The following is a 17,566-nucleotide window of genomic DNA, read 5'->3' as shown; positions in this document are numbered from 1 at the left end:
GTACAGCAGTACATGTCCTGATACTAGTAACAATACAAGTAGCTGACTAGGTCTTCTATTTACCTGTTCAGTAAAGGCAGAAAACAGAAAAAAAAAAAAAAAAAAAAAAAATCAAACTTTTTCATTTGCAATTCTTCTAAACATAGGATACAGTATAACCTGAAATAAAAATAAATAAATGGATAATCATACACTCAGAAAAAGTTCTAATTCTGTACCAGTATTTGCGGAGCTATAACACTGCTACATATCACAGAATTCCTATACAGTGAATAGCAGTACAGTGCTATTAATACCACTTTCAATTTCATGATTAACTTATGAAATCTTCATTTAAATGTCCTTGACACCAAAGGGCTAGCAATTCCAGATTAATAGAGGTTGGTGGGGTTTTTTTGGTTTTTTTGTTTTTTTTTTTTCTATTTTCAGTACAAATTAGGCATATCTTTAGTAAGTGGATCACAGGAATCTGTAGGGCTTGGGGGTGGGTTGGGTTTGGGTTTCTTTAAAACAATCCTTACTGTTAATCTCACAATTTCAACACATCAGCCTGTGAGAAAGAGCATCTGAAAATCACAACATGGCAAAAAAAAAAAGCAGTTCAACAGTAGCTGCAGAAGATTCCACATTAGGTAAGCATAATTAAAGTGTAAGTAGAATAAAGTGATAAATACGATAAAAAGCTCACATACAGATGCAGTAATAGGTATATTTACCATTGCCCTCAAATCAGAGACCATGACCTTCAGAGAAGTTGCCACATGCCCTACACAGGGCTCAGGAAGGGATAAAACAGACTTAAGTCGCCAGGAAAAGAGTAGCATTGCTAAAAGCTAGTATAGACAAAGCTTTTTTTATAGACAACAGTATGTCTCTAAATATCTTCTTCAGGTTTCATGGAAAGTATTTCATTCTCTAGAGATCCACAGCCTACATCTCACTCCCCCAAGAAATGCAGATTTCTTTCAGAGCTGATTGGCATCTGTTCTACTCCTGCAGAACACAACTTAATGAAAGTTTCTAGTGTTCATGGAAGAGCCTCACTATCACCTATGAAACAAAAAGCTCAGCTCTGATTTTCTCCTGAGAATGAGGGAGCTCATACTCACATCCTCCATTTTCCCAGAGAATGCATTAACAAGAAAGCTGGAAACTATACTACAACATTCAGCTGAGGCTGCACTACTGTAAGGAAAGTAATTCAAGACTTCTCAGGCCAAGCAGAAGGATCACGTGAGAGTGCAATTCAGTGTCTCATTAACAATTCTTACAATTGTTACATTTGTTCTTAGTCATAAAAACTTTACTGGAAGCCAGAACAAACACTCAAGATACTCCTCTTACACAGATGCTCTATTGATGGGAATACAAAAATAACTTACATAGGCCTTTAAAGCCTACTCACCACATACTTACACAAAAGAATAACAATTCCATTTTGTAGCTCTCAAGTGGTCAAAACTGAAGAAGTTTTAATTGTACCAGGGAACTTCCAATTATACAAACAAAACCAGACTCCAAATGCCACCAGGAAACACTGGAAAGCATTTACAGAATTACAATTTAAACATGCAAATTTGACAAAAATTACATCTTTAAATGCCTAGTCTTTTGGGAAAAGGATTAAGATGCAGGCTTTTACTCTAAGACAGTGAACACGTACAAACAGAAAACAGCCACAGAAAACCAAACCAAACCAACAAAAAAAAAGGCTCAAAATCCAGAATGTTACAGTATACTAAAGTCTTCCACTGTTAGTCTTCTGACAGGGGTTTGGTGTTTGAAGAGATTAAAAGCCAAATAAATCCTATAACATTTAGCAGGACCAGAGGCAGGTCAGTCAGGAAACATGCAAGTTAAATTTCTACCTTGTGTAGTCTCATTTTCAACACAAAATGCTACAAAGAAACAGGCATTTTTCCATGTCTAGCCCTTAAACACCATCCTTCCTCCAATGTAAACTTATCAGGGAGAAAGATGGCACCAAACTGACATCCTCAAGTGCTAAAAATATCTCATTTCTGCTTCCCTACTGCAGCTCTGTGGCAACTGAAACACGGACTCCAGTTGTGATGCAACCGAAATCGTTTATTGAGCAAGAGTATAGACTTTTTATAGACCCCTGCCTAGCGGTTAGTAAATGTTAATATGTTAGTTTCTTTTTAGTACTTTTTGCAACATCATACGCTTTTCTCAACTGATCACATTATTGTTCACGTGCCTTTGCTTGAACAACTTATTTGTTCTCAGATGTATAAGCACATTTCTCTGTTAACACTTTCTGCCATATTATTACTTTCCATTTTCCTTGAACACACTTCTTTTGTCCCCTTAGTCCACACTGGAGACTTTCATTAGCTCCTGGGAAAGTCCGAGGTACATTACATCTTTGTCTTCAGTGACTTCTTTGTTTCAACATCTACAGTTCTCAGAGATTATCTCAGTGTTCTAACTTTGACTCCTCTTGACTGCCATGGTTTGCAGCTGATGAGGGTCAGAATGTTCGTGCTCTTGTTCAGGTCTACTGGCGCAGCTTCTTGTGCAGCATTCCCCACACAGCTCCAAGCTTGAAATTGTTCCATAATATTTGTTATCATCTACTGGATAATGGTATTTTCTCGGCCATAATGACGAAGAGAGTTTTGAGTTTAACTTTCTGGAACATCTAAAATAACCCCATATTTGACAATTGCAGCAACGGTGCTACGTGGAGGGGAGACAAAACTATGCCCTGTACCCCTCACAGGTAGCAACTCCAGCATTTTAACCTCACTTGTAGAATACCTGCAGAATGGCAAAATAAAGGTTTTTATGCCCTATAAAAATAGCAGTGTAAGATCATTAACATTAAACCAGACACAGACCTCCTAAAGAGGAAAGACAACAGAAAGTTTATTTAAAAATCTCCCACAATTAAGTGTTCTTACCTCAGGTGATTAGATAACTGCCTGACTAGTAAAGATGTCCAAGACAGTAATCAAACAATTGGACTAACAAGCAGATCAATACTACCATTGTTTGATGGAAAGTTAATTTAAAACCAAGAAAATTCATAAATATATAAATAAATAAAATCTGCTGATGCTATTAAACTGAGGAAAATATTTGGCATTAAACATGCTCAAACTGTTCACATTGCTTGTCACAATAAGATTCTTGATAAATAACTGAATAAGTCTGAGGCAAGCTCAGTGTACTGCCTCTGAGGAACTAGAGGCTCATTACCAATATCATTATCTAAACCTAATTAGTAGTTTTATTGATGATTGGTGATTGTAGCCTGCTGGCACTAGGAAGCTGATTAACATTCCTCAGAAACAAACAGGGCTGCGGTGGGGGACAAGGGAGGTATTTCCCTTTTGCTCAGCCTCAGTAGAAAGGGAATTAAATAATTAAATATTATACCTGTGCACACTGAAGCTCAGTTTCTTTCATTCATCTATAAAACATGGTGATATTGAAAGTGCTTGAGGCATTTTCATTGCTTGACATCTATTGAATTCTGAATATTTTTGCCTGGTTGAATGACAGAAATAAAAAAGTTTAAGTGTAATTAAATATTTAATTACTATTGTCTAATTAAAAAAAATACTGGATTAACTTGTCAAAGCCGATTTCATTGGAATGCTAGAACAGCATTTTCATTTTTCTCCTTGAACGTAATCTGTGCCTAAACACGGTGATGATTAGTATAATTACTTTAAATAGTACTAGGTGCATTCAGAGGAGAGGGATGGAGCAATTACTGGGTATTCCACGGAAAACACTTCCTTTCATTTCCCTAATATTATCCTATGTAACAATTTTCCTCCTTTCTTAATTGAAGAATGAGCTCATTTAAAACTCCTGAACTGAAGTTTAGGTTAAACTTAAGTTCTGTTTCAGAAGAAAGCCCTTTAGTATGACATAGAATCATAGAATCACAGATTGGTGTGGGTTGGAAGGGACCTTAGGGCTCAACTAGTCCCAGCCCCCTGCCACAGGCAGGGACACCTTCCACTAGAGCAGATTGCTCCAAGCCCTGTCCAACCCAGCCCAGAACACTGCCAGGGATGGAGTAGCCACAGCTTCTCTGGGTAACCTGTGTGCCAGTGCCTCACTACCCTTATGGGGAAGAACTTCCTAAGACATAAGTCTCAGTGTCTTATTTAGTGGACAAAGAGTCAGTTTGCAAGGAAATCTTAAAAAATTTAGATACCTGTATTGGCAAAATTTCCTTTTGCTACTATCCAGCCACCATGTAAAACATATAAATAGTTTATGCCCAATGTAAATCCCTACTGTAGTAAAAGATCAGATGAACAGGCAGAGGTGAAGTTTTACTTGTATCTCTGTTGGTGTCTATATGGTGAGAAATACAAATCTACGCACATATATTAACATACATAGACATATATGGATAAAGTATGGAAAGAAAACAACTCTGCCGCAGACAAAGCAGGGTGGGGCTTAAACTCCTTTTTTTGATTAAAAAGCACTAGATTTAATCACTGACACAGCTGGGAGGAGTCAGTGCTAAGCGGCACATTGCGGGACATTACTGGCCTCCAGTGGATGCAGGTGTACAGCACTGTCATCAAAATTCTTAAGGCTTCTTCTGAAGGATTCTTCTTTAGTTTAAATCTTTTCCTTTACTTGGGATGGGAGGAGGTGGGATTATCTTTTTATTTTTAAGTACTGAGAGAAAGCTAGCATTCACAACGTCGTAAGTACACAAAAATATGCTACATTAGCATTATAAAGTATACTTGTTTTGACAAAAAATTGGAGCCAGAAATAACCATGGCACAAATTAAAGGACAGATAGTATGCTGTATCTTAATCTAAGATCTGTATTTGTGCCATACCTCAACTACAAGTTCTAGAAATTTTAGTCAAAGTCATTTATTTACAAGATTAATTACAACTCACATATTGTGTGCAACATTCAAATCAGGCCTTAGTGCTAGAAATACACAACAAGAATGAAGTATTTGTATAATGGACTTTGTTCATCAGGTTAGAACAAAATTAAAACCCTTATGTTTCTTGAGCTTTGGATCCTAATGAAGGTAATTATAAGGCTGCATTTATACTATTCAGAATCAGAAGAAATTCAAAATTCATACGCAGCAATGGAAAAAAAATTTCATGGATCCTTCTGATTAGCCTGCAAGCAGATTGCTACCTTTTATATAAACACACGTGTGAATGTTACAGAATTTTCCAGTCTAAATTGGACTGCGTACATTCAATGATTCCAACCTAGGTTAGGAGGACATCATGTGGCAGAATAACGTACGAACAGATCCTGTAATTCCCACGCTCAAAAATTGTCTACAGTTGTTACCCCTTGCAACCAAAAATATTAAAAACTGTTGACAGACTCTGTGACAATAGGTAAAAGACAGGATTATTAAAATGACCTAAAATTCTATTACAAATGTTGGATGAACATTTGGATTCAGAGGAGGTTTACTAAGCCCTAAGCAGCCATTTTAAAATTTTAGAAGTACACAGTTCCACTTACAGGATAAAATTTCACCGTTATATGCACTTAGCTCAAACTGTCTTTGCAGAGCCCTGCCAAAAGCAGTAATTTGTGCATCTGTGACCTGAAAGCACCTGAAAGCACCTGAAGCAACTGCAACAAATACATGAAAGACTCCCATCCCACCTCATCAGTAAAATCTCCCCTGAACCAACTCCATGAATTCAAAATCTACAGTGCTAGACAGGTATTTCTGAAGCTATGTGGTTTATCTTGCATTTCTATTAAAAAAAAAAAAATCCATATTATTTATTTGTCAGAGTCTGATAATAAATCCTTAGAATATCAGATGAAGATGCAATCTACTTAAACCTTATTTTTTAAATTAAAAATAAAGCAATCCACTTTAGTTAAAATAGTCATAAATTATGGAATCTATTCAGATTGTTATGGTACCAGTCCACAAAATCAGACAGAACTGGAAGAACAGAGAACAATTTAATAGCATGGCTAAGGATGGACAAACCTCTACATGTTTAGAATCTCATTGTAGATAATCACTGAAGACAAAGGAAGTTGTGAATCAGAAAAAAAAGCTGGAAATCAGAAATTCTAAGGAGATTTTTCTGTTTCCCATTTCTGGCCAGAAGACATAGGCTCAGGTTATGCGATTTCCATTCATAGAATCTTGGAATTGTTCTTGAAGTTTTGGTTTCTTTCCACTGAATTAGAAAAGCTGACTTAGCAGTGGTGCTGTTAGAGACGGGGAAGCTTATTATGAAGATCTAGCAGTGAACAGAGCTGAGGCCTTTGACGTTCATGAACAGCATTTTTAAGAGCAGGATATTTCAGTACAGGTGAGGTGGGTGAAGAGGTAGTTTCAAGACTGAGTTTGGTTGATTTTAGAGGGATTTATAAAATGTGATGCCTGCTGCAGCAGGGAGGTGGATTAATTGATCCAAAGAGACACTTCCAGTCTCATATTCCTATTCTACAGGCAGAAACTTGGGAAGTATTGGGAAACTAACAGCAGCAATTTGCACCAAGATCATAGTTCTTCACTGCTTTGGTCCGAAACAGACTTTAATACAAAAGAAACCTGCTGTTCAGATTACCCTGACAGGGCAAAAAGGAAAAGTGTATGACTAAAATCACACCATACGAAATAGGTCATAAGCTCACGATATCTCCCAGTGGCTGCATAAAGAGAACTTGTGACTCAAAAAAAAAAAAATATTACATTTACCTGCTCTCATCAAATCTGCCATTTAGTAGTCAACAGTATAAAGGTGCTCTTCTGACATACTTACTTCATCTCTTCTACTTTATCTGCTTTTGCTTCTCCCTAGACAAATACATCAGTAGACACAATATAAAAATAGGAAAAAAATAGTATAAATGAAATCACATTGGTATTGCAGAGGAGGCATGCACTTGAGCAACAGGTCCCTCCAGATCTATTCAAGTTACAGAGGGATTACAGAGAATGTACTATCAGAGCATTATTTTCCTAGTGAATGGGGAAGGGAAAAGAGGTGTATTTACAAATGCACATACCGGTTTTAGAACCCTCAAGGAACACCTCCTGAGGTCTATCTACCACATACTTCCTGTAAGAGGCTGAGGAATCTCAGCATGCCAGCAAGGGAGCTTACACAATGGGATTCATCTTGCCTGCTCACTTCAATCCTGACTGGTAAAGTTAGCTGGGTGAAATGCAAAAAGTAGGAATGCAAATTTCTTCAGTCACAGTATTCAGGCAGCAAGGAAAAGGCTTCTGTCAGCCAGCATCTAAAATAACCTAAGGTCAGATTTCCTGGAACTCAGCTGCAGAGTGCATGCACTTCAGCATACAACCCCCTGCCATTCTTGTATCTCTTTATTCTCTCCAGGCTACTGATTTACATCTCCCACCTGCTGGGTAATCATATGCTATCAGTAAGATCAGCAAGATTTGTTCACACTGTTGCATGGATTGCTGGTTTTATTCTCTGGATTGTTGAAGTCCAAAATCTCAGGTGGCTACCCTCTGATACAGTTCCAAATGTAATCTGAAAGGAGTTTCTAGTTGCCTAAGTCACGATTGTACAGACTTGCTTGGCAGGTATTTTGAAAGGATTTTCGATTTCATCTTGCTGCCTGTCAGCAGTCAGATGAAAAATTTCTTGAGCATCAGGGATGACATATATTTGGGGTTTTACACTTAGTCAAAAATATTTATCCAACAGATGGAAACATGATAAACTACTCTCTAAAGTAAGCACGCCTTTTGAAAATCTCATGCCTGAGTCAAAATCCATAGCTGGCAGTAGGCTGCTACAATTTCAAAAGCGTCACTGCACACAACTAGGAAAATGTCAGAATCAATCTTCCTTCTTTTTTATATAAAAAACAATGCGTTTATAACCTAAGAAACATATGGGTAATCTGAGTAATTGAGAAAAATCTAATACCTTAGAGGAGCTATATATACACAGATTGAGTCAAAATTACATTTGCTTTATGTACCGTAATAAATTAACCCAATCTTTGCTAACATTCTCAATAAGGCCTGATGTACAACTCAGAGTTTTTGCCATCCTAGCCAGGTTGACTAGGAGGAAGCAAAAAAAATCACCCCCATATTCAGTACTTTTATGCATCAATATAATACTTCAGGCACTCCATGAAGACATAACTGTATTTGAGAAAATAAAATTGCTTTTGAGTTTATTCTATTAAGCTGTAGAGGCAAAAAAATTATCTGTTTAAGATGCTTTTATGCGAGTGGAGATTGCCAACACAAGCACAGAAAACTATGGCAGGAAACAAACTAAACACTGGACCTAAACTAAACAACAAATGTAACATTTTTGTTAAATTGGTCATCTTTGGTATTTAGTTCCAGATTTGAACTTTGCAGACAGAATTTTTATCTAACTAGTAAGAGGAGGTACAGCTGTGTTTGTATTAGCAGATGTAAATTATTACTGCAATTTCCTTTACTTCCATCACATATTGTGGCCTTAGAGGTACAGAGAACTTAAAAACCTTCTGGGCATGAAGACATAACAAACTCTTTCCTATAATAATGAACAAAGATTACAGGGGCAAAAATGTTGTGAAGTTATTTGTTCTCCTAGGTCTCAGGTCAACTGGCAGTAAAATTCCTGGCCCTTTCTGTTACAGTTATCCTACAAAAGGCTGGGGGAGGGAAATGTCATTTTGGTATTTTACTGTGACCATTTTTAATTTTTTTAACTATAGTTGCTTAGCTGCTGAATATATATGAACATGCAGAAAGATCCAGAAAACCAGACTGGGAGTTGAAAAAAAAATACAAAGACCTGCAGAGAATTAATTCTTACAGATGTCATGGCCTAAGGTGTTTTTTTTTCCAAAAAATTACCCTGAGGGACCAAGCAGTACTTAATAATAAAGCAATGGTTAGAATTACTCAGGCCCTAAATATGGTTAAAAAGTAGATGTTCACGGTAAGATATTAAAGCTCAAATATTCAAGAGGTCACAGACTTTTCAAATGTGTTGCGCTAGACTATGCTCTTCTTTGCCAAATGAGAGGCTGAGGATGCTGGCAGAAACCTAGCAGAATTTTAAAACTCCTCCAATTCAAACAAATGAAACGCTGTTCACCAGACCAAATGACCTTAAAATCAGCAGTATGATGAAGGGACTTTCCAGCTCCTAGATTTCTGTTGAGTTCTGAAGAAGATACGGCTTCTCTTAGCCAACTCCCTCAATATGTTATGGCTACTAACCCCATGCTAGCTCTGCCAGCCTTTCAATAATATGCAATAATGGCTTGATGCTTTAGACTGCAAAACTCTGGCAAAACTCCCACTGACCAGCAGGTATGCTGACATACTGTGGAAGGAAGTACCACACATGGAACCAATATATGTGGTTCAGAAAATGGGGAAGTTTCAAGGCCAGGTTGGACGAGGCCTTGAGTGATATGATTTAGCGTAAGGTATCCCTGCCCATAGCAAGGGGGTTGGAACTAGATGATCTTAAGATCCTTTCCAACCCTAATGATTCTATGATTCTAAGTTTGAGTTTAAAGAAAGTGTGTACAACTTTTAAATTACGGATTGATTTCCTTTACATAAAGCCAGTAATACTCATGTTTAAAGCTACATAAATGCTTCAGCTATCGTGAAAAGGTTTGTAAAAGCTTTGGTAACAAACTTCAATATGGTTCATTATCTCCATTCACTTGATCAACTACCTCTTTTTAGCAAAGTCTGCATAAAAAGTAAGATGGCCTCTCTTTTTGGTTTTACCTATGTAGTACATATTATGTTACCAGTGTCCACTGAGAACCATACCAAATGTAAGTGCAATAAAGCATTGTGAATTCAGTTATTTAAATAGAGTTTGAACACTAAGATGTAGGGTTCATGCTTTAGTATTCCATTATTAGGCTACCTCATGAAAATGAATGCATTCACTGCTCAGTCCTGATTCATCTGAATAAGATTGCAGAATCAGCCTCCTCATATCATCTTTCTTCATGGCTTCTGTACTAGAGCTCCTGTAAACAACCACAGTCTCAGAAGATAAGCCTTGGCAAGAAATACATAATTCTACTAATTTCACAAGTGTTTGCATCACGTGACCTTCTTCAGTTCCATCATTATTTCAGAACTATGATATTTCTTTGCATTCACTGCTGTAGCATTTTACAGTAAGGACTCAGAAGAATAAAGTTAGCAACAGTGTCCCTGTATTGTCTGTGATTAATGTTATAGAATTAAGTGGTGTACTGGACTTCATGCAAGACCTTAAATTTATCAGTTTTCAGATTATGGAAATTAAAAATTTCAAAACCAGGGAAAGTTCTCTTGTTGTTTTATATTAAAAAAAAAAAAAAAAAAGATAAATAGTGAAGGCTTTCAAACAGTGATATCACTTACACAGAAGGCACATTTCTGTTCATGAACCCTCCATTTTAGTTTTGAAACAGAATGTCATCACTTACCAGCTTAGTCCTTTGTTATTAACCTAACAAGTAGCTTACATTGTGAACACCCTTATATTCTATCATGTTTCCCCACCCTAGCACAGAGAATTTGTACTGGCATAATTTTTTTAAGAATCAGTGAATACAGAAACAATTTATTTTCAAAGGGGAGAAGGTGCTAATTCCCTGCAGCCTGGTTGAATATGTTAGCTTTTCAAACCATCCAATCAATGGATGCACCTACATGAGTCTTTAAGTTCAGATCACGAGCACGCTTTTGAAGTGAATCTCCTATTCAGTCCCTCTTACCTTACTTCGTTTTATGCAGCACAGGTCAGTGTACAGCTAGATGTCCCCCAAATGAAACAAAGCTGAAAGATGTCCTCCACAGACCATATAATGTGCTCCAACTACTAATGGTCTTTCAGTTGACAGGAACAAATTGTAGCTAGTTCAGAGCAGATTCCCACCTTTTCCCCATTCACATATAATGTGGATATAAGGTTTTTGGCACCAACTATAGATTGGCTCTTACTGCACAACCCTACTTGTTAATACAGACATGGACAATATTAGCTCAGGTGGTGGGGATGCTGGAGCCAAATTCTGTGCGTCAGGATGTATTTCCTTCTTCCATCTCAGCTTTCCTCTTCATAAAATTTCCTTTGAGGAAATGATTTTAAAAATAGAACTTTTTGTTTGCATGGGAGTAATGGATGCAAGTTAGATTCACATATGCCAGGAAGTCTGAGATGAAAAATCCAAGTTCTAGCAATCACAGCCTGACACATTATACGTATATGCATGTTATTGGCATGTACGAAGATGTGTAGTTTACACAATTCTTTTTATCATGTTTAGAATTTGCTATGACACTTATCCTGTGACTCCACTACATTCTAACTGAAGTTTAAAAATCCAGGTATTTATTTCAGAATATTTTGTGTCAAACAGATTCATGTCTCCATTGAAGTACTGTATTAAAAAAAAAAAAAAAGGCAAGTTTGGAAATCACAGCTATGTCACTGAGAGAGAACTAAGAAATCTGATAGATTAATAAGATGCACTTATTTAGTCTGGGTATGAAGTCATGACTGAGGTGAGTTTTGCTATTTCTGAAGCACCATCATGGAAAGGCTGAGGAGGGTAGTTGAACAAGCTCTATTAGAAGATTGAAGTGTTTTTTGAAAGTAACATACATTTTTCTCTCAAGCTGTAAAATAAATGTATGAAAAGAACAGAACAGCACATTTCAATTGGAAGGGACTTACAATGATTATCTAGTCCAACTGCCTGGCCAGTTCAGGGCTGATCAAATGTTAAAGCATGATATTAAGGGCATTGTCCTTAACACTGACAGGCGGGGGGCATCAACCACCTCTCTAGGAATCCTGTTCCTATTATATTTTCACAGAATCTTAGTTCACAGAAAATGTAGATACAAGTTTTTATGATCTATAGATAAGGTGATGTAGTTAAGAAAATTGTTAAGAAAACAAAACCAACAGGCTTTTTTTTAGTGAAACCAAGCTATACTCACAAAAATATGGGGGGGGGTTATGTATAAAATATATTATTAACATTGGAGGTGTTATACGTAACTATTTAGTAGTGTATTGTTTTCATGCATTCAACTGTAACATCTTAGAAACAGCTAGAATCAGTAAGATAAAATAGCCAGTGTATAATATTGTATCAATAATAATATTTATAGTAGATGCAGCCTGGTTGGATGTAGGCACATGAGATTTAAATTTATAACTGAACAATATGAAATATAATAACCTCATTTTGTGGATACTGGGCAGCTTAGTGGATTCCTAAATGGAGGATGCAAGCCTCTCTTTAATCTGAAAGATATTTGATGTCTTATATAGAATACACCTGCGTTTGTTTAGTTTACATCAGAGATGTACATCACCACAACCAATATTATGTTTTGCAGCTCAACGAAAGGCTAATTGCTGCAGTCGTATGTAATGGTGAAATTTCCTCTTCAGAAGCACTCTCTTCCCTGAAGAAATTGAAAGAGAAACTTACTCTCCATGTGTTCTGTGCACTTTGCCGCCTTTATGCACTCAGACAACTGATGACCACAAACTGTCACGTGGACTAGCCTGAGAAACTGTGCTGTCACTGCCACCAGAACACTTGGCCCCACCAGCCTGTGTTTTCCTCCACTCAGGAACAGTAACAATGTCTCTCCAGTACAAACACCTGAGTCTGCGCAGACTGCCAGTAGAGGAAAACTGAGAGGGCTTCAGCATCTCCCTTCTAATCTCCCACATCCTTAGCACAGCTGACAACACTACTGAGTACTAAGTATAGTGCAGACCTACAGTTTTCCCACCTCTCCTCAACGGTACTTGCCAGATTGCCTCAGTTCCTAAATACAGCGAGTGAGATTGAAGAGGTGAGAAAAGCAGTGGTGCTGTGTGGAAAATGCAAATAATAGTGGTGCTATGACAGCAAAGCAGAAAAAAAGGTTTAAACCCTACCTCCACCTGAAGCCCCATTCCATGGGATCACCCACAGCATGTGATCATTTCTATTTATAAATGCTATATTTTCTAACATGAGTCAGTTACCCATCTATTTCTGATCGGAACAGGAAGGACAGGGGAACAACTTTAATCACAGCTGAACCAAAATTAGCACTGAAAATGGATCAGTTCAGTTCCTTTATTTATACTAACCAACTCTAAGTGTGCCTAGATGAGCCAGTCAGAATAAAAAAGAGCTTCTTTTGCAGATACCTGAAGATCAGAAGTTGGTTTAAAGTGTAATTCAAAACACAGAACAGGGTATTGGAAGGCTCCTGTTCTCTCCAACGCTTTTTCTTAGAAAACTGGCCATGTAATTCAGCCAGCTAAATCAGGTGCTCAACTAAGGGGTGGTGACAGTAGCATGCCTAAGCAGCGCCTGTTAAGATTCACCTGTCCGTCACCTTGGTTTCATCACAGTGTTCGTGTGGATCCAAGCACACTGAGGCCCTGGCAGAGACTGGAGCTTCTAAACAACAGTACAGAACAGGGGAGCGTTTTGAATGTGAGTCAGCAATGCTCTTCCACAGTGATGATGGCAAATCACATACCCAACCTCTTTAGCACAAGCATAACTAGCATACTGGGGGAAGCCATTACTTCCCTTTAATCAGCACTTGTGAGGCCACATCTAGAATACTCTTACTGGAATATTGTGTCCTGCAAGGAACCCAAATGCAGTTTACTGCCACCTGGGGAGCAGTTAGAGAAGATAAAAGCAGACTCTCTCCAGAGGTGCAAAGGGAAAGGACAAAAGCCACAAGGAAAAAAGTCCTGGAGGGGCTGCGCAGACTTCATCTGTGGAGATTTTCAAAAATCGAACAGGAGAAGGCCCTGCATCTCTGAGATTAAGCATGCCTTGAACAGGACTGTGAATGAGATCACCTCCACACATCCTTTCTGACTTTAATTCTACAATTCTAAAAGTGAGACTCGGACATCACACATATGAATATACATGTTGAAAACATGACATGAAGTAGTTAAAAATCAATATAAAAGTTTTTTTAAAAAGGTCATGCCAATCTGTGACATCAGAAGCCTTTTTCTCCATGGCAGAACAGTGATTCTCTAGCTACAAAAATGATGCTGATGAAAAGAAGACTAAGTCCTTAGTAATAAGGCAATAATGTTATTGAGAACATCTTATCAGAAGATCAACAAAATAAGCTGGATGGCACTGGAAATACAATCAAGCACCAAGATAACAGATATAAACTCATTAAAATATTAAATGTATAGGCTTTCTTAAAACTTCAGAGAGGCTGCTGCCTGTACAATCTTCTAAAGCCCTGCTGTTGGGTTTTCTAACTAACTCCTCAGTCTCATAGTTGCTTTCGAAAACCTGCAAAAAGAGAATTACAGTAATCAAAATCTTACAGAGACATTAATAAAAATATGGAGGTATCCTGATGTAAGAAGATAGAGATGGTAGTGGTTAATATATAAATAGCTCTTCTTTTAATAGCCCAAATACAAAATAATTTTTAGCACTAAGAGTGCCCTTACAGCTAGCTGCATATGAAGGAAATATATCTAAAAACGGAGAGGTAAAAACCCATGTCTTTTTCCAAGCTATTTTGGCTACTAAAAACTCAGTTTCAAGATAAATTCAATATGCATAATATATGCAGCATGTTTATATTTGGTGTTTACAGCTGCACTTAAGTAATTTTACAGATGTATGTATAGATAACCATAGGGTCAGACATGGATACAGCAAACTGCTTAATACAGAGATGGAGCCTTCTTGTTTAGTTGCCTAGCAATAAGATCTGACTCCTGAAAGCTAACAAATACAGATTAGAAAATGGAATAGAGTTATTTCATGTATCTAATGCATCATACAAAAAGGAACATAAGGCTATTGAAAAAAGAAAAATGCTAGGGCAGGAAAAAAAAACAAAAAACAAAAAACCTTACAAATCTGTCCAGTGGAATCTATTCAGAAAATACGTGACAGGAAGAAACTACAGTATCTGAATTAAAGAAAGCCTCAATCTGTTCACTCTGTCTGTATTTTTCATTGTTATTTTTCTTTTAGCAAAAAGTCTAATTCCATCTTGGCTAACAGATCTGGCTTTCGAACTGCTGTCTTTAACTTTGTCCAGCCCCCTCAATAGCGTTTGGAAGCTGGAGAAAGATTTTTTTTGATTGCACTCTGTGAACATGATGGCATTTCTCTTCTTGGAAAACACAGCACGATACTAATGGAAAGTCAGATGACTTACTATACTGGTGGAGAGGCAAAAATCCACACTTGTGTTTTATTTGTTATGGAGAGCTTTAAAATCACACTGATGCCTTTTAAAACATTTATAAGGTCTCTTCTCTCAGTTCTTTCAGTATTACGAACATTTTTCTCTCAGTACTTCAGAGGTAGAACAGGAAGGTCACAAGCCAAGGATAGGTAGCATACTGCAAGTCCAACACACTGGAAGTACTTCATTTTTTTGAGCAGTACTGACATTGATTTTTGTCCCTTACAATCTAAATTTAAATAGATTAATCTGCATTAAAACTGAGAAAACAAGAGGCCGCTGGATAGTATTCCAGCATTATAAGCAGTGTGGACTTGTAATGCACTATTCATGCGTTATTTAAACTTGAAACAAGACACATGACTCCTCTTTCTGGTATTTCCAATCTTTTTTAAAAATCTTCTTTAACAAAGCCTTTAAAAGAGTACCTCCCAAGACCTGTTGCTATTAGATCTATCAACAGTATTCCATCTGCTTGGGAGAAACACATAAAATTTCTGTCAAGTGTCCCGCTACACCAGCATAAATCTAGAGGAACTCCACAGTTAATTTACTGAGATGCAAATTCATTAATGTTTCATTACAGTACCTTCTATGTAATAGTAATTTATAGGTTTCTAATAATTGACTCATTTATGCTCCTGCCATCTATATGTTAAAAAAGCTAAGAGACAATAATACTTACTTGCACACATCCCTTAGCAGACACTTGCTGTTTACGGAGATCTGCCAAAAAAGAATAGATGGTCTGGGATGAAAAGCATTGTTCCTAGCCCTTTCTACATGCATCTGCCATTTTGAGACTGTACAAAAACATGCAATCAACCATCTCTTCTCATCTCTCTCACAGATCCCCACAACAATCTGGCACTAAGGAAATCCACATGCTCAACATAAAAAAATCATCTCATTGGAGAGGGAGTAGGGACACAGAGTTGGTTCTGATCTCTTGTTTATTCTCACAAGTTTCATACACATTCTGTGGTATAAACAGTGATTTCAGAGTTTCTGAAATAGAAAAACTTGAATAAAAATCCTCCAAGGTGGAAGTAATTAGTTTATTTATCTGAGGCATTGTGGTGATCTTTGCAGCTATCCTCACACTGTAAGTAGAGAATCCAACTTTCACTTTTTTCTTATGCCATAAGAAATAATAGCTTAAGTTATCAATGGGTCTGCAATTCACACCTGTAATTGAGCTCTGCTCTTCACTCCTTATTTTTTTATCTCTTTTGAAAAGTCCCAAGGAATTTAACATACTGAGTTAGAACTCAGTGAATTGTGAATTGAGTTCTGTCTACCCCACTTTCCTATTTCAACATCACTATTAGCTTAAACAATATTTAAAGATCTGCTGACAATTACATAGCAAAAGATCATGTCTAATTTGTAAAATTAATTGAAAGGAACTGGTGTTTATGAACATATTTACTTATAATACTACCACTTGCAAACAATTTATGTTGCCAATGTACAAAACACTGTTTCTTGGTGTACTGTGACAGTAACAGGCTATTCTGCATTTGACATTTTTCGATGATTCACTGCATGAGAAGTAAAAATGCTTCATCTTCCCAACCAAGATCCAGTAATCCTGGTTACTTATGATTACTCAAGTGCGGAAAATGTGAAAAGGAAATGCCCTGGTTAGCATGTATACACCCCTTGTATGAAGTGTGACTACTCTTCCCTATCTATTTTCTAAATTATACACCAACAATTAGTAACTAAAAAAGAAAAAAAACACAAAAAAACTACCCACAAACCGAAACCTGTTATCATATTACACATTTATATGTATTTATACACATATATACCAAAACATTTTTTAGTCTGGCTTAATAGCAAAGGTTATCAAGCTAAATGCACCATATCTTCTACCTACTCACAGTATCATAAGCAAGGTAGTAATGCCACTGTTTCTTCAATTAGATGTCAATATGGTGTATATCACTTCAGGTAGTCTTATTGTCTTTTACCACCCAAACTACAGACCTTGCTTTCAGTGTCTAAAATTTCTTTAAAAAAAAATTAGTGATTATAAGGCCTGCATAAATTCTGCAACCGAATAACAAGAAAAAAAAAACATTTTGGAGCAAGCATATCTTATATACTTTTATCTACAGATTTGGAAATTTACACTCATTGTCTAAGCAAGCAGACTTAAAATTGAGATAAAGCAAGTGTTGTACTTTCTCACTCTAAGTAGGAAATTCACAGGGGGAAGATTACAGTGAATCAGTGAAAACTGATATAATAAACATGCAATATTCTTGATATTAACTCATATCTGAAAATTTAACTACCATAATGACTGCATTTTTAAAAGA

At 36.9% G+C, this 17,566-nt stretch overlaps 1 long non-coding RNA gene across 1 annotated transcript; it reads right to left on the bottom strand.

Moving 5' to 3' along the window:
- Window positions 1-1,275: 1,275 nt before the first annotated feature.
- Window positions 1,276-10,231, bottom strand: LOC130603988 (uncharacterized). Its single transcript, XR_008973336.1, has 4 exons — window positions 9,898-10,231; window positions 6,717-6,815; window positions 3,406-3,516; window positions 1,276-2,784 (listed from the first exon to the last, which is right to left on the bottom strand). It is a non-coding gene; the product is annotated as an uncharacterized LOC130603988 (long non-coding RNA).
- Window positions 10,232-17,566: the final 7,335 nt, after the last annotated feature.

This window comes from Pezoporus wallicus, unplaced genomic scaffold, assembly GCF_028554395.1.
Source record: "Pezoporus wallicus isolate ANWC-B61680 ecotype Strahan unplaced genomic scaffold, APGP_CSIRO_Pwel_v1 contig_2025, whole genome shotgun sequence".
In the NCBI taxonomy this organism is placed as follows: domain Eukaryota; kingdom Metazoa; phylum Chordata; class Aves; order Psittaciformes; family Psittacidae; genus Pezoporus; species Pezoporus wallicus.
This window is presented reverse-complemented; position numbering and strand designations above follow the sequence as displayed.